The 25,070-nt window shown below is 36.4% G+C and overlaps 1 protein-coding gene across 3 annotated transcripts in view; it reads left to right on the forward strand.

Annotated features, from left to right (window-relative positions):
- The first annotated feature begins 5,678 nt into the window (after positions 1-5,678).
- The window catches only part of rbm47 (RNA binding motif protein 47), an 87,745-nt gene continuing 68,353 nt past the window's right edge, over positions 5,679-25,070 (forward strand). The window contains exons 1-2 of one of the 3 annotated variants that reach the window (XM_051928068.1): positions 5,679-5,768; positions 5,870-7,129. The gene's annotated coding sequence lies outside the window, so the exon portion shown is untranslated. The remainder of the gene's footprint in view (positions 5,769-5,869; positions 7,130-25,070) is intronic. The other 2 variants (XM_028801956.2, XM_051928069.1) reach the window with 2 other exon arrangements.

The following is a 25,070-nucleotide window of genomic DNA, read 5'->3' on the forward strand; positions in this document are numbered from 1 at the left end:
GTGTCCACAGACAATTGTTCTCTCCTTATCCTTACTAACTGATTCTTCTCTAGTTTTGTGTTTTGGCAATGTCCTTGTCACTACTGGTAGTATGAGTCGGTACCTGCAGTTGATTCAGTTTGCACAGGTAGTTCAGCTCCTACAGGATGGCACATCCATACATAAGGTGAAGATCTGCTGCGTCTCCCAGCACAGTCACAAGAGCGTAGAGGAGATACTATGAGATGGGCCGTTACACAAGGAGAGCTGGAGAGGCACATAAAAGAGCAAAGAGGAACAGGAGGAGCACTGCCAGATCTGTACAAAATGACCTCCAGTTGGCTACTAGTGTGCACTTTTCTCACAAAACTGTCAGAAACAGATTCCATGAGATTGGCATGAGGGCCCAATGTCCTCTAGTGCGAGCTACGCTCACAGCCCATCACTGTACAGCTTGATTGGCACTCACCAGGGAATTCCACAATTGGTAACTCTGCCATTGGTGCCCCATTCTATTCACAGATGAGAGTAGGTTCATACTGACCACATGTGACAGATGTAAAAGAATCTGGAGATGCCGTAGTGAACGTTATGCAGCCTGCAACATCATCCAGTATGATCAATTTGGTGGTGGGTCAGTGATGGTCTCGGATGACATATCCTTAGAGGGTCGCACAGACCTCCATGTTCTAGGAAACTGTACCCTCACTTCTGTTAGGTACCAGGATGAAGTCCATAGACCTATTGTCAGACCTTATGCTGGTACAGTGAGCCCTGGGTTCCTCCTGTTGCAGGACAGTGTCCAGCCTATTGTCACCAGAGTGTGTAGTCAGTTCCAGGATGAGAAAGGCATTGATGCCATTGAGTGTCCCATACATTCCCCACATCTGGATTCATTTAAGAACCTCTGGAAGGTTATGTATCGGTGCATCGATGCCACCAAGTAGTGCCACAGACTGTCCAGGAGCTCACTGATGCCCTGATCCAGGTCTGGGAGGAGATCCCTCAGGACGCCATCCACCGTCTCATCAGGAGTATGCCCAGAGGTTGTCAGGAGTGCATACAGGCAAGTAGAGGCCATGCACACTGCTGAGCTACATTATAAGTTGCCGTGATGAAATTCACACACGTCAGATCAGCCTGTGATTTCAACTTTTGGCTCTTATTTTTGGTGTAATGTTGAATACAGCACTCAATGGGTTGGCGATTTTGTTTTCCATTGACTGTTGTTACATCATTTTGTTCTCAATGAATTACACAGTCTGTGGTGGGTTGGCACCCTGCCCGGGATTGGTTCCTGCCTTGTGCCCTGTGTTGGCTGGGATTGGCTCCAGCAGATCCCCATGACCCTGTGTTTGGATTCAGCGGGTTGGAAAATGGATGGATGGATGAATTACACAGTATTACTCAGTAAAGATTTTCCACTTCAATATTTAATTCATCTGATGTGGGATTTAAGTGTTCCCTTAGAGATATGTAATTATGTTAAATGCATAGTGAAACTTAATTTAAAGAAGGAAAACACAGATTTACGTACCAAAAATACTTACTTTTCCCTTGTAAATATAATAAAATATAAGAGTCTGAAAACATGTATAAAGTACAAGAGCTTTTATTTTATTGTTATTTTATTTATAACTGTTAAGATTTTAATTACAGCTTTTGCCTATAGGGTATTTAATTGTTTTTCTGTTGTTGTTTATAACTGACATTATTTTGAAGGTTTAACAAAAGACAATCAGCTTGCACCTTGATTAAATTTTAGGGTCACGGAAATTGTGCCAGCATTATTTGCAAGATAAGACCCAACACTGAACCGAAGCCATATCAGCACATGCTTTAAACACATCCATACCTACTAAAATTATGTCAGGTTAGTGTTGCCAATCAAGCTAATCTGTATGTCTTTGGGATATGTGAGGAAACTCACACCAACATGAGGAGAATGTGAAGACTTCATACATGCTGTGATCAGGCAGGAATTCTAATCAACAGATACAGACAGAACTGTAAAGCAGCCACTCTAGCCATTGTGCATCCAAAGAACCCTTACCTGAAAAACTAACGTTTTATTCTTCACTAAAGTTTTACCCTGATACCACATTTTTGTTGTTCTTGTTTTTTGTTTTTTTTAGCATGACTATTTTTGCAAACATACTGAAACTCTGAATGGTTTGATTTAGGGTAATTTTCAACAGGTGTTTTTCCAAGGTGTGGTTTTTCCATCTCATCCTCATCACCCCTGCATAATTATAGCTGATGCTATATTTGTTATTTTCCTGTTTGTACAAGTAGTTTGATATGGGCTATACCAGCTGTTTTTCACAAATCTAAAACAGAAAAAGGTAAAACATTTTTTAAAGTTAACATAAATAATGAATTAGCAGAGCTGAGACTAGTCTTGAGAACTTCCTTGTTTCAAACCCCTTTTCTTTTTTTCAGCCATTGAGCCACACCACGTCCTAATCAGCACTTCCCACGTGCTTTAAAAGAAGTGGAATTACTGGTATTGCTCTCTCCTTAGGCAAAACTGACAAATCATTCTGAGTTATGTATAGGTCAAGCATTGCTGCAAACTCTAATGGAAATTCTGGTTTTTCAAGAAAATCAGGACAGGTAACCTGCTCTCTAACATAAAGACAGCCGGCTGCAACTATTTGCATAACAGGTCTCAACAGTTGCTAAATAAGGAGGGTGCGATATATTCTGTGATTAAAAACTAATTTTTTTCCATTTGTTGCAATCAGTATAGTTTGGTAAACAAAGAGGCATAGTGGTTAATGAATGAGTCTTAAAACCAAAAAGCAGCTTGATTCTATCATCTGATGCTCTCTGTGTGACCCTGATCAAGTTATTTATCCTGTTTGTTCTCATACTGTAAAACAAATTAACGTAAAATGTTGTACAATGTATTTGCATTTGTAAAGTGTCTTGGGGTGAGCCCATTGTAAAAAGGTGCTATTTAAAACAAATGTGCTTTGTTTGAATGTTGTTTAAGAATTAAATCATTCTCAGCTTCAAATCTCTACCAGTACAGGATGCATCATACCATCAAATCTTTGAATAAGTCACCTTTTTTTATGAAAGTATTCTTCTTTACTTACTGTTCTTCACACACGAGATTAAGACTATTTTTATTACTGTAGGAGAAACTTCCATCTTTCAATACTCTTTATAAAATCACTTCAAATTAAAAGTAAGCAGCTGCTATTGTTCTATATAGTTTACCGAGTGTGTAACCAAATTCTTTGTTGGGAAACACACCTGCCAACTCAAACAGAAACTGCTAAATATTTTAGGAACTTAACACTTTCTACAGTAGTTCCAAAATGCTTTAAACTATTACAACCTGAAGACTGCAATGAAAAAAATGCTTTAGTAGAGTACATAGCCTCACTTAGAAAGAAAGAAAAAAAAGTTTAACTGGGATCACACAACTCTTTATTGAAAAATATTTAGTGCCCCCCCCCCCCCCACACACACACCCAGCAGTAATACCCAGAAGTATTAGGACACACTTAAAAGACTAGAATGACAACCACACCCAAGTAATTTAAATCACAAAATGCATCCTCATCCCCACAAATTAATATGATTGCAAAATAATACATACATATGAAGTAAATTTCTTAAAACAGACATTCCATAATATTTCCAACGGAAACTTATTGATTTCTTTACTTACTAAGATATAAATGTTAATTAAATCATTTCGCAGAGGATTATGAAAACTACAATGCTGGAACATATTATACATCCATTACCTGAAAACCAAAAATTACAGAAAAAGAACAACTCTTCACTGCCAAAGATAAATGACGGGGATATCCCAAATCATGAATATGTTAAGTGATCAGAACCTAGTAACTCAGGTGTGCCAGTACAAAAAAAACTTAATGGATAGGGCATTTAACCAGCTTGTCTTTGGTGATTTGGAAGAAAAAACAGTGAAGCCAAATGAAAACCCTTGCAGATACACGGAGAACATGTAGACTCAACACATATAACAACCAGATGTCAGATTAGAACCCTGGAAAAAATTTAAAGAAATGGTCCCTGACTGAGAACTTCAAGACTAGTCACGCATCAAGTACAACATGTCTGACGGATTATGGCGGAATGATCTTTATATGAGATAAAAAAATAATTTAAGTTATGGAAAATTGAATATTATGTTCTTATGCAATTTACATAGGAATTCATTTTCTGTCTTTATTATATTTGTATGGCTTACTTTTTCCATATGCCTTACCATAAAACAGTCATTCAGTCATTATCCAACCCACTATATCCTAACACAGGGTCATGGGGGTCTGCTGGAGCCAATCCCAGCCAGCACAGGGCGCAAGGCAGGAACAAATCCCAGGCAGGGCACCAGCCCACTACAGGGCACACATACCCACACACCAAACGACAATTTAGGATCGCCAATGCACCTAACCTGCATGTCTTTGGGCTGTGGGAGGAAACCCACACAGACACTGGGAGAACATGCAAACTCCATGCAGGCAGGACCCGGGAAGCGAACCCAGGCCTCCTTACTGCAAGGCAGCAGCACTACCACTGCGCCACCATGCCGCCCAACCATAAAACATTTTTAATTAAATTGAAAATAACAGCACAGGAGTGCATAGTTTAGCACTGCTGCTTCATCATAGTTCCAGTGACATGTGCTGGATTTTGAACCCAACCCAGTTACTATCCAGCATTGGCACTGGCTCTCTGCGACTCTACAAAGAAAAAAAACACTTAGAAAATAGATGGCAGAATCGTTTATATTCAAAAGTGATTGGAGCTGTGAGCAGGGGTGTACATCATAGTAGTCTGTGCTCTATACATTAGCAGTCTCTGTGGGCCCCTTCTTCTCAATTATTCCCTTTCTCACATCCTTTCCATTCCAGGCTGCGAGGCCCCCAATCCCCCCACATCCATTGAACCCTGGGTGATCATTACCCCTTTTCCCCCCACTATGATGCCAGTGCTGTAAAGTAGCAGTATTAGAGTCCAGAGTTCATATTATAACCTAGTCACTGCCTGTGGATTGGCACATTCTCAGTGGCCATGTTTTTCTTTTTACTCCTCCCGTTGAGCTAGATTTCGACTTGATCCCAAAGTTATAGAGTTTAAGCAGCTTGGCAACTTTAAACTAGCCTAGTGAGAGTAAGAGTGAATTTGCTCTGTAACACACTGGTGCCCATTACAGGGTGTCTTGCGTCCAATGTATCTGGTAAATCAGGTCTGAAATACCAAATGGTGACCCCTCTATCCTCACAAGTATTGGAAACCTTACTGTGGTAACACCATACAAGCCGCTTCACTCATTTGTCCATCTTGTCCTATAACGTATATGAAAAAGTACTTTATCAAATATAGTTTTTAAATTAAACTGAGACTGCAAAACATTCAATACGGTGAATCACTGGAGAAATAACACTGCTGAATTCTCTTATGTTCCCCAAAGATCAGATTAATGGTCTGTTATTAATTCTCTCCCTTAGCAGTTTAGTTCATTTAACTCAGCCAATCACTCTTTATTTAATTTAATTTTGCACTGCCACTTCGCACTTGTCAAGTCACAGAGTTTAAAAAGTGCATGTGTCTCATGACTCCAGAAATAGGCATTAGTAATTTGTCTCTGCTTTTTGGTAGACCCAGCTTCCTCTTCCTGGAGGTTTGGAGGTTGTAACACAATCTGCAGACTAATTCCCTTGCTTGTCATAGTCGTGTGATTAAAAAAAATCCTCCCACATTTAGGCCCAGTTTTTGTGCACTCCATATTTAACAATCAGGTATGAAAGCAGGTGTATTCCTGTCAGAATCAACGTGTGTACCCAGCGAGTTTAGAAATGAGAGTGGATTAGTAACGTGTGCTCTTTTTTTTGGTTTTCAGGGGTTGCCCGCTGGACGTCGAGCACGCCGGAATAATGGTGACCCAGGGTGAGAGGCACTATCTCGGTGACGTCACGGGCGGAGTCACAGGAAAGGTCGCCTGTTGCTAGTGGCGACGCGCGCCGGCGTACCCGTGAGGCGTTCGCTGTCCCCTCAGGTGAGAGAGAAGCCGCGGCGCTGCTTTTCTTTTCTATGCCCATTCTCTTTGAAAGTGGCCGCCGGCACATTAGGAAGATAAGTTTCCCACTGTCTTTTTTGACGTCTTTTTGTTTTTGAAAGAAGGAATGAAGAGTTTTAGTTAAACAGGTGTATCAGCAGAAGACAGGCGGCTTAAACCGCCTCGAAAAGGCAAGTGTGCTGTTTCGCCACACCTCTTGTCACCTGAATCTCCACTGTTTGGGGCTCCCTTTTAGGACACCTCCAATGCCACACGCCCCTCCTTTAAATCCTCTTTCCAACATAATTCGTGTCTCTTTTTTGGTTTCAACAACAAGGTATCAGCCCTCCTAAACAAGAGGAATGCTGCGCTGGCTCGGCGCCAGGCAAGCTTAGCGAACAGGATAAAATTTCAATTTAGAATTATGGGAAGTTGCTGGTGTTGGGAGTAAAATTCTGGTTTGGTGAGTTTCAGAGAAGGGAGTTTGCACAGAGACAACCTTGCTACTGTGAGGCAAACACAAGGAAACAGAAGGACAGAGAGGAGACTAAACAAGATTTCGCCAACAGTTTGGGTTACATTAACCTGACAGTGATTTTTTCCCCCTACTTGTGCGGTTTTGTAAAGTTCTTAATGGATGCAAAGTTTCCAATGGAAGGTAGCACCTTTGGTTGTTTTTCATTAAGCTAGCTTGTTTTTTTCCTTCCTGACAAGGAGCCTAAGAACATTTTTTTTTCCAGAGCCCTGGAATGTGCAGCTTATGTCAGTGAGAGTCAGGTATTTTAGCTGAACTTGTGCTAATCACCAACCTTCCACAAGCTTTTTTTTCTTTCTTTGCAACAGTGGATGTGAGAACTGAGCCTAGCACTCTCTGCATAAGAACCTAAATTTCTTTTGTGTTGTAAAAGAGGGCATTTGCGGTGTTTGGAGCCATTTGGATATTCAAGCTTTGACAAAGAACAAGAAAAAACAAACAAACAAAACAAAAATAATCCCCCCAAAGGAAAGGCAAAGAAAAGATGTGTATGTATGAACTGACAAATCTGTGCCTGCAACAGTAAAGGGTGTCAAAGGTTCTACATCTAACTTCAGACCAAAGCACAGGTAAGGCATTTCAAATGTAATCAGATTTTGAACTGCTCCATGAATTTTTGAGCAGCATTTTTTTTTAAAGAATTGACATTATAATATATGATTTGCCTAAGTATGATACATAATGGAAAGCTTCTTTTCTCTAGATATTTCTGAAAAATCTGAATAAAAACATCATTTTTACACCATGATTTATTTTACTGTACATGTTTATTATTTGATATATGATTTGCACTTTTGTCCATTGTTTTTTAGTAACTTTCTTAAATTAATATCTAAAAACTAAATGACATCTTCGTTATCTGTGTATATAGGTTTTATCCTATGGTTTCCTACCCATTCAAGTGTAGGGAACAACAGCTCAGATACTACTTTAGTTAGTTGTATTGTCGGCAGGTTTTTTATTTCCACTAACCTATTGTATACATTATAAACTTTCAATAAGTGAATATACTGCATATATCCAATATACAGTATAAAAATGTCTACATGTGTGTTTTATAGTACTCAGGTTTCATCCAACTTCGTAAAAATAGGCATGTTAAGTTAAATGGAAACTTTAGATTTTCTCCATATGCACAAGTGTGGATATGTGCATGTGACTGTGCCCATCAATGAAATGGAGTTGCATTCAGGGTTACTTCCTGTCTTGTGCTCATATATGTATCAATATACACACACACACATATATACATCCATACATATATATATATATATATATATATATATATATATATATATATATATATATATATATATATATATATATATATATATAGTATATATCAGTATATATATTGTACATTAACATTAAGTTACTGTCAGCTACTATATCTAAAAGTCAAGGTATGCTTTAAAATACCTGCAACAAATTACATTTTTTTAATCTTACAAGTAATTACAATATATTAATTCTACTCAGTTGAAAACTTGAAATAATAAGATAATTTTGAGAAAACAAAAATAAAAAATGGTAATCATTGCAGCCTTCAAAGACCAGGAAGGAGAAGCCTTTTTTTATGTGAAAATGAAAGACCAAAGGCATACTTTGGTAGTGGTTATCAATGAAATGAATAGAGGGTAGATCACTGTGTTGACAATGAACAAAATGCAAAGATCTACTGAAAGATATTCTGAGACAACTATGTTGTTTTTCCTCCATTTGTGTTGTTCTTTTATGAAGAATGAAGCACCTTCATATAAAATTCTTGTTTGTTTAAGGCTTTAGGGGTATTTAGAATTTTAAAATGTAAATATTTTAGCTAAGATGAAGGAAAATATTCAGCCTATTGTATAACTCAATGATGTCATGCTAATAGTGCTTCCTATGTTAAAACTAACCCCTGTAGAAACGGGTAATACTTCTAAAATAATCTTTTAGTTTTCTTTTGGTAAGGCTTGGGGTGTATATATATCTTTAGATAAAATGATTGTGGCAGGGAATGTGGGGCATTAATCTGTTTTTGTAAAAATGTAATGTAAAGAACAGACAGGGTGCAATAACAGCAATAAGATACAGATTACAGCAGAGCAAATGAAGGGGCAGCTTCAGTGTAAAGCAGTGACAGGCATGGAGTCAGGAATGTTAGCACATTTGTAATCATTTGATTATGGTAGACTCAGAACGAGAGAGGAGAGGAGCACATGCCTTGGGAAAGTTTAGATGGAATCACTGTCATATATTGTTTCACCTATCTATAAATATGAAAAAAGTTGTTTATTTAATATTAAGATGTGTATTGCCACTATTTTGAGTGTACAATAAAATATAACTGATAATCAAACCATTATAATCAAAGAATATTTTAATGTATCCAGAAAAAGAATATTCTTCACTTAAACTGTTACAGGTTGGTCATTATAAAGTTTACAGGTTCTACATTTTACAGTCACATTCATTTATGGTATAGTTGTGTTTTTTTCACTGAAATTAATAAACTCTAACTAGCCTTTCCAGACCCATCATTATAACATAATGATATGAAATATACTGGACTCAGGAAACTACATAATAGGAAATTACCAGGCAACAATTTTCTTTACCACGAAAAAGGTGGTGTTATGTTCCATTTTGATATGTGACCCATTAGTTTCAGCTTCACATCCTGTTTAATCTAACACATGAATTACTGATTCTGTCCATCTTTAAAGTTTGCAGTATTTATCATTATTGTCTGGGGTCTTTTTTATTTTTTGTAATTTGTGGCTTTTTAAATAAGGAATGTACATTTATCCTGTCCAGGGATGGCTTCCTAATTGCACTTTGTGTTAACAGAAATCCCTGAACTGGATAAGCAGGGTAGAAGTAGATATCTAGATGTATTTCTTAAAAATTAGAAAAGAGGCAAAGATTGTATTTCCAAATATATCTATTTCAGTCACAATGTTGGGAGATAAGAATATCTGTGTTCTTGCCTAATCAGGAAATGAAACTTCTTACTGACTAGGGAGTTCATCTTAAAGAAGCAGAGTGCTATACTGTCTATAGTCAGTTGTTCTATCCATTTCCAGGAAATACATGCCCCAATACTAGATCTGCTAAAAAATAATTCTTTTGATACATTTTTGAACTATGTGTTATATAGAGTTTATGTGGTACTCTGTGTGTTATAAAATTGCTTTGATGGGTTCTTGTAACTAAAGAAAGATCAACTCATTTTTTGTTCTGTTTGATTTAAAGCTCTTTACTTGATTAATTTTGTAACCTTGTTCTGTAACACTTGTTCCTAAACTGTCACCAAAACTGATGTTTACTTGATTGTGCTTACCTCTTTTGTAAGTTGTTTTGGATAAACATGTCAGCCAAGTGAATAAATGTACATGTAAAATGCAGCATCCTTTAGGTGTTTATATTATCCCAGAAGCACTGACTGCAAGGCAGAAACAAAGCATTAGTGAGACACCAGAATTATGGCCAACTTAGGGTTGACAATCAGCCACATATTAATGTTTTTGGGATGTAGGATAAAACAAAGTGAACAAAGTGAAAAGACCCATGAAAACACAATGAAAATGTGAAAAAACTCTACACAGACAGTGATTCGTCCTAGGTAGTGTCAGTTTAGTCCCATAAAAGGAGACATAGATATTCAATTACAGTATTTAATTAAAATTGCTTTCTTTGTTGGTTTGACTTGTGTTTTTTTAAAAGATAAAGATAAATTGCTTGCTTGGATGAATGGTGTCTGTTTTAATTGCAGTAGGTTGCGTTATGCCATAAGAATCAGCAAAATTTTGAGCAAAATGAGGAAAAAACACATTATTTCCTTATGCCACTGACCAATTCAGGTATTCAGAATCATGGAAAAGTTCAAAAACTCTTTGTATTAAAGATTTGCAGTAGCTTTAATAAAGTTATTGCCTGTTCTGTTGTGATTCAAACTATTCTAGCATCTAAACTTTTCACATTAAGGGCCTTTTTTCTGCAATTTTTATCAGTATATAAATAGTGAACTCCCTCTGCCATAGGGACCATTCTGAAGACACATTATTTTTGTTGTTATTCTTTTGTACAATATACTCTAAATGTGAATACATGTTTTTTTTTTTTTGAAAAAAAGAAACAAATCAGTAATGTTCTAAATCTCCAGAGCTGAGTAGCAAACTATTATATAATAAACTAGCTGCACTGAATGTCAGAGTGAAGTTACCAACTTGATAATGAAGGTGAGTGCCTTTAGTTTCTTGGGCTACATGAAAGTTCGTTTAACTAAGTTGGTTAATTAACAATTTTTTATTCTTGTGGCTAGGATCAACAAGGAATGGTCATAAATGAAGCCAGGGTGATCTGGAGTGGGTACTCTACAAACCTTTTTAAAGAACATAGTTATACTGAATTACCAAAACTAAAACTGATGTGTTTTTGCTTAACTCATGCTTTCTCTTTCTAGAATTCCATTTCAAAGACCGGCTCTAGTTTCAAAGAACAAATTGGCCACTGTCTGAGCTAAACATTTCAAGTTCTAACTAAACTAATAAAAACCCTGGTTTTAATTCAAGACTGACAAGGTGAAATAATTTATAAAGGTTTTACTTGTAAATCCATGTAGATGGATTCTGTTTCATACATTTAGAAGACTAATACTTTTTTTCTGTTACAACTTGATTGCAAGGCATCAAAACTGCACTCTATTATACTATAAACAATAAAAATCTATGGTCAAAATAGCATTGTATAAGGAAATTAATATGTTCCTAGACAGTGGTAAAATAGAGAGATGTGGGCCGGATTCGTACCATCTTTTGTCTATGCTATTTCTTTGTGGGACATTCAGACATTCTCTAATGACGTTCAGCTGGTAGAAGTTTTCATTCCTTTTGTAATTTCTAAAAGTAAAGGTTAGCCAAACTAGATTGTGAGGAGAGAATTGTATAAAATTAACTAATGTTGCGTTATTGCACAAACCCTTTTTGCTACCTTGACACTAAAGAAACATGGTTAATAACCAGAAAAGAGTGTAGGTTCAGATTACTGTGCTGTTCCTTGACTTGTCATAAGAAGGTCAAGTAAAATATGATATGGGCTAAATGAGATAAAGTCTGAGGAAGGCTGAAACAGAATTTCGAAATGTGATCATTGACTATGAAAAAGCCCTCTTGTACAAAGCATGACTTAATTGCAGGACTTTGGTAAAAGCTGAATTATGTAAACAAGAGCTTGAAATGGAAATTACTGATCTTATTTAAATTTCTTATTTATATAAAAATGAATATAAACATTTACAGGAAATCTAGTTATATCTTGGAATTTGAAGATTTATAATACTTTTAAAACTGAAATATCAATTAAAATGTAAAAACTCATATAAGAAAATAGAACAGTAAAATTATAATTTTATGAAATCTAAAGCTGTCTCAATAAAATCTAAGCTGTCTCAATAATTCATTAGGAGTCATTTAAGTGAAGGCAGGGTGTTCCATTTAATAAAGGTTTCAGATTTGTTAATACTTATCACAGTCCTCTGCATAAGAGACTGTGATTCCTTCTATAGTATATTTTAATGCCGCATACAGTGCCTTGAAAAAGTAGTTACCTCTTCCTAAGTTTCTTCTGTTACTGCAATTTTATAACACTGAATATGTTCAGGCCTCCAACCAAAATTATGTAACAGGCACCTGAGTGAAAAATTAACAAACATTTTTTTTTTAATCTTATCTCATTTATCAAATGAACAAAGTTGCCCAGCACCATCTGGCACTATGTCAAAAACTAATTACTCCCACCCCCAACATAAAGAAGTGACAGTCAACTTTTTGAATACAGCCAGCCCTGTTCTATAACATAGCTCACTTATTTTGATCCTTACAATCAGTCAAGTTTACAAAATAAAGATTCAATAACCAAATAACACATCCATGCATCCGTTGTCCAACCTGCAAGAAAAAAATAATTATGTATATTATTTGTTGGTTATTATCAAACTACGGTGAGAGCTGTACTGTGCAAAACACTAACAGTAGTAAATCTGCCTAGGATTGGAAGACTGCAAAGATTATTCCAAGGGCGTACTGCTAAATCATCTATAAGTCACAAAGGATCCTATATAGACATCAATAGCACTGCAGGCTTCTCTTGCCTCAATGAAGGTCAGTGTTCACTGCTCTACAATTAGAAAGACACTGGGAAAAAACAGACTTCATTAGAGATAACAAGGTTGACACCAATGCTAACCATAAAGAGCATAAATGCTCATCTCTCATTGACCAGAAATTATAAGGATGATGCTCAATCCTTTTAGTAGAATGTGCAGATGAGACAAAAGTCGAACTTTCTGAATTACATTGATTTCAGTATATCTGAGATAAATTAATATCACTTTCCACAGTAAGAACTTCACACAAGTAATCTGACGTGGTGGTGATAGAATATGGGGATGCTTTGCTGCATCAGGACCTAGGAAAATTTACTAGAACTGAAGGAACCATGAAATCTAAGTATCATAACACTCTAAAGGAGAATGTCTGATCACCTGTCTGTATAATGAAGCTGAACTATAGTTGGGTCTAACAAAAAGATAATGAACAAAAACACAAAAGCAAAGCTACATCAAAAAGGAAGAGAAGCACAATTAAAGTTTTAGATTGGCTTAGTCAAAGTCCACAAGTAAATCCAACAGAGATGCTGTAGCAGAACCTGAAAAGAACAGTTCATGCTCAAAATCCTACCATTTTTTCTGAATTAAGTCACTTCTAAAAAGAAAAATGGGCTTAAAGTTCTCCACAGCAATACGAAAGAATGATATTGAAATATAGGGAGCCTCAGTTGTAGTATTGGCAGCTATGTGTGGCGTGACTGACTATTAAGGGTAAAGGACAATCAAAAACTTTTTCACATGATATCAGTTGGTGGTAGATTAACCTTGTCCTTTTAATAAGTTGTATTACTATAAAAATGCGTTATTTGTTTACTCTGATGTCTAGTATTAGATTTTAGATGAAAACCTGAAAACATTCAGTATCAAAAATTTGCAATTAAAGAGGAAGGGAGGAAATACTTTTTAATGAACTGTATATTCTGTATCATTTTTATTTTTTTTGACATGAATGCTTTAGAAGTCAATTTCTATAATGTTAACTACATTTCTTGCCATCTGATTTAGTCAGTGTTGGCTGATACAAGCAAACATGTAAACACAGTTTTTAGAAGTGGTTCAAAAGAAGGTTACTATTTTCATAGTTTAGGTTTCAATGTTTAAAATATGTAATTTTTTCTCTATTTATTTTTATTGGCAACATGAACCATTAAGACACCATAAGCCACAAGGTCTGTACTTTTTTTTAACAAACCTTTCCTTGGTTAGACAGGATTCAACTCAGTCACGCTAGTTTAGTTAAATTACCTACATAGTTATTTACTGTATATGCTTGAGCTCTTCTGTGCACAAAAATACTGCTTCATTTGTTTGTTTTCTTAATTGTTTTCTAACATTGTTATAATTGTTAGTAGTTCTTTATGTTCCTCAAGTCTTTCTGTTTTATTTTAAGTGTAGTTTTCTCCGATGCATTCCTCAAGTACTGTGCTTTGTCTTTCCGTGTGTTTTTACATTTGACCGTTGAGGTGTTCCTTTATGTGTTTTGTGAGCTCAGAGGGCAATGTACCGCTGACCGTAACATTTTAGCCAGGATGTACTAATCCATAAGGAACTGTGAGATCTAGATTGATCATCCCCATCATATCATAAGTGCATCAGTTTAATTTTGCCCTCTCCCCTATGCTTTGATTGTGTCTCCCTAAACTGTGCTTTGACATGGTATATAGAATCTGTACCTATACAGTTGTACAAGAAAAAATTAAATTGAGTTCCAACAGCATACTGATGCAAAATACAACACAACACAATAAAATAACGTAAGCATTACTGGGCATATAACTAATGACACGGTAGTTATAATTGAACCAAATAGATCAGTCTGTGTACTCTGTAGAATTCAATAATCTAACTGCACATGGGAAAAAGGTAGTGTTGGCTTGAAGTCTGCAATATTGCCTTCCAGAAGGCAACAATGTGAAGAGACTGTGAAATGAGTGAGTGGGTTCTTTAATGATGGTTTTATCTACTGACACACTACTTGCTGAAAATACACTGAATGGTGAGCAGTAAAATGCTAATGATGGACTGGGCTGACCTCGCCACACGATGCAGGGCTCCCTGATTAGAAGCAGTGTAGTTCCTATACCAAATAGCAATGCATCATGTCAGGATGCTCTCAAAGGCATACCTTTAGAAAATGATAACTAAAAATTAAAATCCAGTTTTTTCAGCCTCCTCAGAAAGTAAATACACTGTTGTGCCTTTTGATTAGGTACAATATATAGTGGGTCCAAGACAAGTCTTTGGAAATGTAATCACTCAGGAACTTAAAACTGTGCAATGCTTCCACCATTGAACCATGAATGTGGATGACTTGAGTCCTACTAAGGTCATTAACCAGTACCTTGGTGTTCTCAATGTTGAGAGACAGGTTATTCAGCTGGCACCAGGATGGAAAGTACTCCACTTCACTCCCATAAGCTGATTCATCATTGTTTGTGATAAGGCTCACAATCAACAGGGTATAAATTAGCAGTGCAGCAGTATATGGTTTAGGAGATATTACTGTGGATTTTACTGCTTGGGGTCTATTGGTCAAAAGGTCTAAAATCCAGTTACAATATGAAATATCTAGGCCCACTGATGATAGCTTTTGTACCAATTCTTGAGAAATAATCTATATATATAAAATCCCTATGTGCGTCCCGGTGTCATTGTGTGGGTGTCTTCTGATGAAGTACGCATGTGCGGGGCACAGTGCGATGCGCGATATTACTGTCAGAGAAAGTTAGAGGCGTTTTACGGAAATACAAACCAGTATTACTGCGAGAGGAAATTAAAGGTACACAATACAGTGACGCATATTACCGCCACATACAAGCCAGTATTACTGTCAGAGGAGATTAAAGGCTATTACCTACATGCACGCCTGTATTACCACCAGAGAAAATTAAAGGTATATTACGGACGTACAAGACGGTATCCTTCAATAAGGGCGCGCACAAAAAGGCGAGCCTCAAAAGGGCGACCTCAATTGGGCGCAGCGAATAAAGGCGCGCGTAAATAAAGATCTGCACCTTTGTTGCTCTTCACATATTCCAGAGCCATTTGAACTAAATTATCTACGAACGCCTTTATTCGCCGCGCTCAATTGAGGTCGCCCTTTTGAAGCTCGCCTTTTTGTGTGCGCCCTTATTGAATAGAGCCGTACAAGACAGTATTACTGTCACAGGAAAATTAAAGACACACAATAGACGGTGGCAGCCCACGAAGAACGGTCAGCTCAGCAAGTAAACATCAACAAAAGAAAGGCTGAAAGAAAGAAAAATATGACCAACAAAAAGAATGAGGTCAAAGTCCCTTGCCATTTAATATAGACTGTTCCTACTAATGTTTATGCACTACTGTTCTAGCGCCCGTTATTGTAACGGGCTAAATGACTAGTTGTATATAAATGATAAGCTACAATTGACAAACAGCAGTCTAATATAACAATCTTTATGCTGCAAGTGAGTCAGGGCCAGATATACTGCAGCAGCAAAGACATCTTCAGTGGATCTGTGATGGTAGGAGGCATACTCGTGTCCTTGATGTGTAACTTGACTATTTTCTCAAAACCTTTCATAATGGCTGACATCCAAGTTCTTAGGAACTGGGATGATGATCAGTGAATTTAAAGCATTTTTGGAAAGTAGCCTTGGCATAAGAGGAGTTAAAAATGTCATTTAAGATTTTTTCTACCTCACTACAAAACTCTGTCAACAGATGACTAGAGATACCATTTGGATTTGCTCCCTTCTGTATGTTAACTCTAAGCAAGGCCCTCCTTACACTAGCCATGGAAACAGACAATACACAGTCACCATGGGACGGCTCTGCTTTCATTGCCAGGGCTGTTATGAGTACCTCAAACTGGGCGTACAACTCATTGAGCTTGTAGGACAGGGACATATTCCTGTCATTACTACTTAATGTTTCTACTCTTGTAATCAGTGATGGACTTTATACCCTGCCACGTCCATTTTGGGTCCTTATCTATTACATGCTCCTGTATTCTAAAGCGTAGGCTGATTTGGATTTTCCAATAACTTTGATTAGATTGGCCCTAGTTGTCTAAAGTGCAGCATTATCACCAGATTTAAGTACAGCAATATGGGTTTTCAGCAGCGAATAGACCTCAGAATTCAATCAAGCTTTCTGATTAGACTGAATAAAGACAGACCTTGTGACCACAACATGATCTACACACTTGCTCATGACAAATTATGTGTATTTCCTAACGTCTGTATAGTCACCATGTGATGCAACAGCTTTAAACATGTTCCAACCAGTGTAATCAAAGCAATGCTGCAGCAAGGAGATTGCTCCTTATGGCCACTTTTATTTGTTTGGTGACAGAATTATATCTTTTCAGAAGTGTTTTTTTGTGCGGTTATATCTATTATAAGGGTCATAGTTTAGTTTTTTAAGTTTTTTATTCATTTTCTATTCCTCCCTATTTTGCCTGTGTCTGCTCTGTTTAAAAAATGTTTACCTTATTTAAACCCTTTTAGATTAAGATTTTCCTTCTGTTTTACCAGTTACATGGAAACAATCTATATACAGTACTGTCCGTTTACCTCTATTTTCTGCAAGTGTTATATACTAGAGCCTCTTTAAGTTCATTACATGACATATAGATTGCCCAACACCCACAAGAGTTGGAAACAAACTCTGTTTTCAGCCTACTTTTAGTGACGTGTCTTTTGTGCATGCTATTCCCTAAAGCCATCAGCTTACAGTAGTTCCATCAGACAAGTCTTAAAACTTTGAACAATGTATCACAATATTACCATACTGGACAGTTCAAATTAAAAATGAAAATATTTAAACTTTTGAACAGAGCACAACACTTGCTCAATCCTTTAAAGTCCATTTTATCATATAATACTAAAAACCATCTGCCAGACACTTCAAAGAAGCTTTCATACCAACATGGTCCCTAATAAATCTGCTACATAATAGATGATCTATTTATTTTTAACAGGAACTTGTCAACCTTCTGTAGCTGAACCATTGTTGCTTGAGGTTTTACCGGCCAAGTATGAAGTTGAGATATTTTGATTTGCTTGTTCCATATAAAAAACTAGGGTAGCTGTGAAACCCATTTTTCTAAGAGCTCTTGTTGCTGCAGCAAATGCATTTCCTATTTTGTGCTAAGAATTACAACATCATTTGAATAAATCATACACTTTCAAAGTCGATTTATCATTATATTTATCAACAACAGGAACATTGTACAATTCAGTGAAGTCTTTAAATGAATACTATCCTAAATATTGAAATACCCCATCTTGTAGAGAAGAGACTGTCCTCACTTCTGTCAATGACAAAAACTGCAAGCATTCATTAGCCAGAACAAGAGTGTTAAAGTAGTGATAAGCATTCCCTTATTCTTGCTGCCAATTAATCTATGGTAGGTAATTGGGTCAGGATCAAGGCCACAAGATAACATCCTGTATAAGTAACGTGCTATTCTAAAAGTAGCTGGTTGATTGGCATGGTTTTTTTGGGGGTTCTACGATCAAAACATTAATGCATTAATGAAAGCCAAGGTTCATTTTTGCTGAATGGCCTTTGTTAAGACTGACTTCTGTATTAAGCTGCTTTTACAAGAAAGAAGGGTTGGCATGGCAAATGGCTGAATAACTGATAGAGTGCAAATCTATGAAGTATGTAAGAGATGAAAGACTGATGCCCCATCTGCACTACTGCATTTTCAGTTAAAAAGGCAGAGCTCCATTTTTCCTTTAAATTTTTTTGTTGCTCCTTTAGAACATTCCGGTTCAGAGATTTTTTTTTTTTTACTTGTACCTTCCACCTGTATAACAGACTAAGCTTAAGGCTTAGCTTAATTCATTAACAGATTCTTTTAGCTTTCTCTTTCTTTATTGTAACTCTTGCCCCCACTTCAGGCATGTATTTCTCTCTCTTCTCTCTCCTTACTGCTAAGCGTTACCCATTTGTCTACGTTTTCAGGCTTAAATTGTAAAAACCTTGTCCAAAAAAAAATGTTGTTCAACAATCTTTTTCTTTAATCCTTCACTAAAATTTTCCATATGATAAGGACTTCCCATCTGTCCGGCAATGAATTCACTGTTAAATGCAATTTAGACTTTTTATCTGCAGAGATAAAACCATCTTGGTAGTTTTCACCTTATGTCAAGTACTTGTAAGGTAGGCGGCTAGACTATATTACCTATGTGTTACAGTCAAGTAGTATGCCAAGGTTTGGAGGTTATTGGATTTGGTGTCTTTTGGGTGATAACTTATGTTTCCTGTTTACAGATCTAAATAGAGTATCACCGGGTTGAAAAAAGAGTCAATAATTCTTTTATGTAAAATAATGAATTGCTCTTTGCAAGTTTTGGACAGATGACCCTATTCAGAGTGTTCATATGCAGTACTTCAGGATCTTGTTCACAAGTAATGATGGAGGGATTGTGAGACTAATAAGTAAATCGGGACAGTAGGTAGAGTACTTATGTCCACATTGAATTACAGTGGTGAACAGGTACTGAATTTTACAATAATGTTTGGGTAAGATTGGCTATTTGTTGGCATAATTTCCACTGAACTAGTGAATGAGGAAGTAGGAGGTAAAACATTAAAGGCTTTTAAGTAAGCTGGACTATTAGAATGAAAGGTAGTATTGTTGAAATATATCACAGCAGAAAGTTTTCCCCTTCAGCTCTGTTGCAATATACAAGGTCTAACTAATTTTACACTTTAGTTAACTGCTGTTTGTTTCCTTGATTGCAACAGAACTCGTTGTTGCAATGTGATCCTGGAGCCTAAATGGAAGCACGACAAGGATGCACTTTCACAACAAATATTCTGACACAGGTTATTTGGAGCTGACTGTGATTGGCTCTGAGCCTTCATTACCTTTTGCAGAGGATGAATCTTCAAGCAAGTTTTAACTGAGAAACAGTAGATGTAGAGATATCAGTAGGGACAAGAGTTCCAAGCACAAAAGTGTTAAAGACAAAACTTACAGTCAAGATGCCTAGGCCCCTATTCATCATATATAACAGAGGAAAAAAAAACAGGAAAACAAAGATGTATCAGAGTTTTAAAAAATGTGTAACTTTTTAATGAATAGATCTACATAGATGACTGCTAATTCATAGGTGGAGCCCCTCTGAGACAAAACCTCAGACAGATTGTAGGATCAAATTCATTTTTTTTTTCAAAATCTTGAAATCAGGCAACCTCAAGAGACAGAGTTTGAAGCAATACATATTTTGAAGATGTGTCTAAATAATCTGAATTGCATTTCTGCTATGTATACCCTTAAAACAGTTTGGGAGTTGCAATGCTGTTATGAGAAAGAAAGGTGGGCATGCCAAATGGCTGAATAACTGATAACAGTACAAATCTGTGCAGTATGAAAGAGATGAAAGAGAGATGCTCATTCTAAATTACTATACTTTCAGTTAAAAAGGCAGACATTAGTCTCTATTTTCACCTTTTGTTCACACTGTCTCTGTGTATTTAACTACTGAAAATCGAGACTTCTGCTCTCCAGAGCTATATAATTCTAATAAATATAGTCTCAGCATTGTCATGTACTGTAGATGGGTGAAAATGGTGTCTTTTAAAAACTCTAATCGAACTGTGGTTCATTTGTGCTTATTATGTGGCCTGTCGCTGACTGTATCCTTGTTATTAAAATGTCTCATTCTCTGATTGGTCACTCTTCATGGAAAAAATAATTCCAACAACACAGGCGTAGAATAGTCGATTTCCATGGCGCATGTTGTGTTGCTAGCCTGTAAGCATCTAACTTTGTTTTGTACAGTTTGAATGCTGCATACATAAACAGAAGGCAAAGTCTACAATTTTGTAACAAATCCAGTGTGGCCAGTGGCACTAACATCTCCTTAAGGACTTTTCCAGCGATGCGCACATGCCCAGTGTAGGCGAATATCCACATCATTTGTGTTTTTGGTCGATTAAGTGTGGACAGACATACTTTCACAAATGATATGAAAATTCTAGTATGGATGGAGATAGCATTCATTTAAAAATGCTGTTTTTAAATGAAAACATATTAGTATGGATGTAGGCTGAGGAAAGCTTCAGGAAATCCTCAGTGTCAAAGATATAAAATCCAGCTTTCAAACAATGCCAAAGATGTACCATAAAATTAAAAGGGGCATAAGAGCCACTTTAAGCTGTTCCTAATTAAAATGTATAATATAGAGTATGTATGTATGTATGCATACAATTGTTTTTAATCTTTTCTGGCAATCTTTTAAGAAAGTGTCTGTATCTCCCTTTTCACAATTGCTTTGGCTGACTCAATATATTTGAAATGTCCATTTGCATATAGTAAGGTTTGTTTTTCTAATATATGTCTGCTATAATTACAAGGTATTTTGAGAATAGTATTCCAGTCTGACATTTTTTAAAATAAAAAAATTTAGAACCATATGGTTTGCTGCGCTTACTTTGGTTATATGTAAAGTTGAATGTAATATGGTGGTAATCGTTTCTGTAGAAACAGGACATCTTCCCTCTGTGGCTCATATTTGACTGTGCTTGTGAAATGTAATGAAAGAACTTCAATCACAAATGACTGGGGAAGATGACAGTGAAAAAGTAACAGTTTTGAAATAGGTGTAAACAGGTAATACTAATAGAGAGTCAAGAGCAAAAGAAAAAAGGTCAAGTCAAATTGTTTAACTATGGAAAATATAGAAATTCTTATGGAAATCAAGTACAGATTTAATTGTAAAAGTAAGCTGAAATACATACTGCATTTCATATTTTAGTATGGGTGAAGGGAAAAAGTGGTCTAATCTCTTTATCCCTATCACACCACTTTTCTGAGTACAGTATAATACACTGTGGAATGTGCTGCTCATTGAAACTTACAAATACGCAGTAAAAACTAGAAAGTATAATTTAATTAAAAATGCCCTATATAATGTGTATACATCACATAAAAACATACATATATAACAGATTAAGGACATACTGTACACTCCCTTATTGAAATTTCAGACTGGTCTGATGTAAACACTAAAATTAAGAGAAAGCTTGTCCGAGCTTGTTTATTTTTTTATTTTTTACTCTTAATATGCCCACTTATACACCACACTGAAACACTCTTTCTCTCCCACGATCTCTCAATATACATCTTGGTTTCTCTTCTTCTTGCCATTTGAGCATTTGTCCCCTCTCTTTCCAACTCTTTACTAATTCAACCACTGCAAGTTAGACAGATTTAAACCCAATGCATGAGTCACAGTACTTTCCATTACTCTGCTCCTGAAATACCATGTTAGAACTCCTTCTAGCAGTTTGTAGTGTCCTAGTGCCCTTAAGCAACCTTCTTTTGCCTTTAATGGGACAATTACAGCTGCCTACCCTAATAAAGGGACAGTATTTTACCAGCAGTAGTGCTATTAGAAATAGTAGTACTAGTATTGTAAGTGTACAGAGTATGATGAAATTCTTACTTGCATGTCTGAGCAACATACAAAATGTCACCACCCTCCATTGCCATAATAGACAAGAATGTATTAAAAAACATAACTTTATTTAATTTAACAGCATGGATTGCTGTCTTAGCGTTCTCCAATTAATGTAGATAATGATGTCAACACAGGCATTGTTCTCTGAACAGGGGTGTGGGTTATGAATAAAAACAAGTAACCATATTTAGCAATATGCTTGCAATATTTAATTTTTAGTACTATTATTATGAATAATCAATAGGCAGAATTAAGTCTCTTACATGGTATCCTATAAAATATTCTGTCAAAGCATTGCCAATATTTACACTTTTATACTTTTCTTCATTTTATAAGCAAGTTATAATTCTTGCTAAACATTTGTTTAAATTGCTTTGATAGAACATTTTTATATACTAATCTTGTGAGTAGCAAGATGTATTTTTCCCCAAAAATTATTCAGATAAAATTTTCTTTGTAAGTAACACTAGTTCATACATAACTAAAGTCCATATTTTTGTTATGATGGATTTTCGGAGGCACTATTTACAGCAGCACCATACAGCACCTGGCTTTTAAATTACTTTTGCAAATTTAGACTGATTTGTCCTCTGCTTTGGGTTGGCATTAATTTCTTCCACAGTCAAAGGATGTGCTGATAAAACATTAAGTTTAATATTAAAGCATTTCTCATTTTTCTCTAGCTGATTTATTTATTTTAGTCTGATATGTACTGCTTAATAATGAATTTTTCAGTTAATTTTATTTTATGCATTATATGGCATCACTCTATAGATTAGCAAAACTCTTAGGCTGGGCCAGATTAAGAAGGGTGTGGATTCCTTGTCTAAAAACTTTTTTGAGGCCCTACCTACACAAGATACTATGAGTGCTCCAAGGTCTTAGTGTCATACAGAGGAAAGTAGATGACTACTACTGAGTCTTAGCTTTAAAATAAATTAAATATCTGCATAGAGCAAAAAAAGTATGCTTACACTCTGAAATTATGAGAGACAAAGTATTCTCTATCAAATCTACAAGGTGAGTCAAAAAGAAGTACCACATTTCAAACATTTAACGCTACAACATAAAATAAATTTCATTACAACACAAGAAATGGTATACAAAATAGATTTTTTTCACTGTGTGTGAAAAATGATGTCTTTAAGGTGGTGGCCATCATTAACGATACACTCAGACGATTTCTGAATGCTCGCATGACTCGTTCAGCCATTTCAAGGAGAATATCGGCGATGTCGTGGCAAATAGTGTCCTTGAGGGCTTCAAGGTTTTAAGGTCAGTGTGTGTATGCCTTCTACTTGAGGTAGCCCCACAAGAAGAAATCGCATGGAGTGCGATCAGGCGAACGTGAAGGCCACCCGACATCACCGCGCAGGAAAATCATCTTCCCTGGAAACATCTCCTGCAAAACTTAAATGGATCTCTGCGCCCGATGAGCTGTTGGTCCATCCTGTTGAAACCAGGCATCTACTACATCAGTTTGTTCCAGTTGGGGCCACAAAAAGTTCTCTAGCATTTCATTGTAACATTCTGAAGTGATGGTGACCATTGCTCCCCCCTCCTCAAAAAAGTAAGGGCCTACAACGCCAAATTCTGCAACGGTGTACCAAACCCCTCACTGTGCAGAGGTCTCTGATGAAGTTCACGAGGGCTGGTTTCAGCCCAATAGCAAATGTTTTGTTTATTTACGCAACCATTCAAATGGAATTATGCCTCATCGCTGCACATGATGATGGCATCTCGATGAACAGTTGGCAGAGTGTTCGCACACAACTCTCTATGGCTCTCCCAGTCTCTCTCAGTGAGTTCCTCTACTACCATCATTTTGAATGGATGGAAATTAAGGTCCTCATGTAAAATCCTCTTCAAAGACATGTTGGAAATGCCTAAGGTAGATGCATGGTTGCGCACTGAATGTCTAGGAGACTGCAAAATTGATGCCCTTACAGCTTGGATGTTTTAGGTGTTCGTACAGTCAGAGGATGGCCTGAAGATTTTCTGTTCAATGTTGTACCTGTCTGTCTAAAATTAGCCACCCCTGAAAAATTGTTTTTCATTTTTGATTGTCACCATTAGGAAGAATGTAGAAGTGCGTTTGGAAGGCGCATTGTTTAGTAATAATGGATTTGTTGTTTTTGAAGAGAGCCTCAAAAGTGAAAGCACGGTGCACACTGGACCAAGGCATGTTGCAGAATGAAAACTATAAGGAATCACCTATCAAAGGACCCCCACCCCAATCCATTCAGCTGCTTCTACCTTGTGCAATGACCTTGAGAAATGTGGTACTTCAATTATGCTCACCCTGTATTATTAGCCATTGCTGCACAGCTGACAAGTAATCAAGTAAACATCACAAACCAAAATTTGAAAAGTCAACTATAGAACCCAATTGCAAATACCTGAAAAAGCAAGAATAAAAAATACTGCAAAGGCCATTCTGTATAATAACTCGGACTTACACTTTTTTTTCAAATTTGTACTTTTCCGAATTTTTTTGCAGAAAGGTCCTTGATCAGATCAGTAAAATCCAGTTTTCAAACCAGATCATTCTCCATTGACACCAGAGACAAGTGATTCAGTCTTTCCTGTCCCATTGTGGATTTAAGCCTATTTTTCACTATCCAGAGCTTGCAGAATGATTGCTCTTCACTTGTATCTGTGGCAGTGTCAGGTAAAGCCTGAAATATGTATATGTATATGTGTGTGTGTAGATAGATAGATAGATAGATAGATAGATAGATAGATAGATAGATAGATAGATAGATAGATAGATAGATAGATAGATAGATAGATAGATAGATAGATAGATAGATAGATAGATAGATAGGTGGGGTACCAAACAGACAAGTATATAATTTATAAATATATAATTTATATATTTCAGAATATATAAAGTAA

The sequence above is a fragment of the Erpetoichthys calabaricus genome, chromosome 5 (genome assembly GCF_900747795.2).
Source record: "Erpetoichthys calabaricus chromosome 5, fErpCal1.3, whole genome shotgun sequence".
Classification (NCBI taxonomy): domain Eukaryota; kingdom Metazoa; phylum Chordata; class Cladistia; order Polypteriformes; family Polypteridae; genus Erpetoichthys; species Erpetoichthys calabaricus.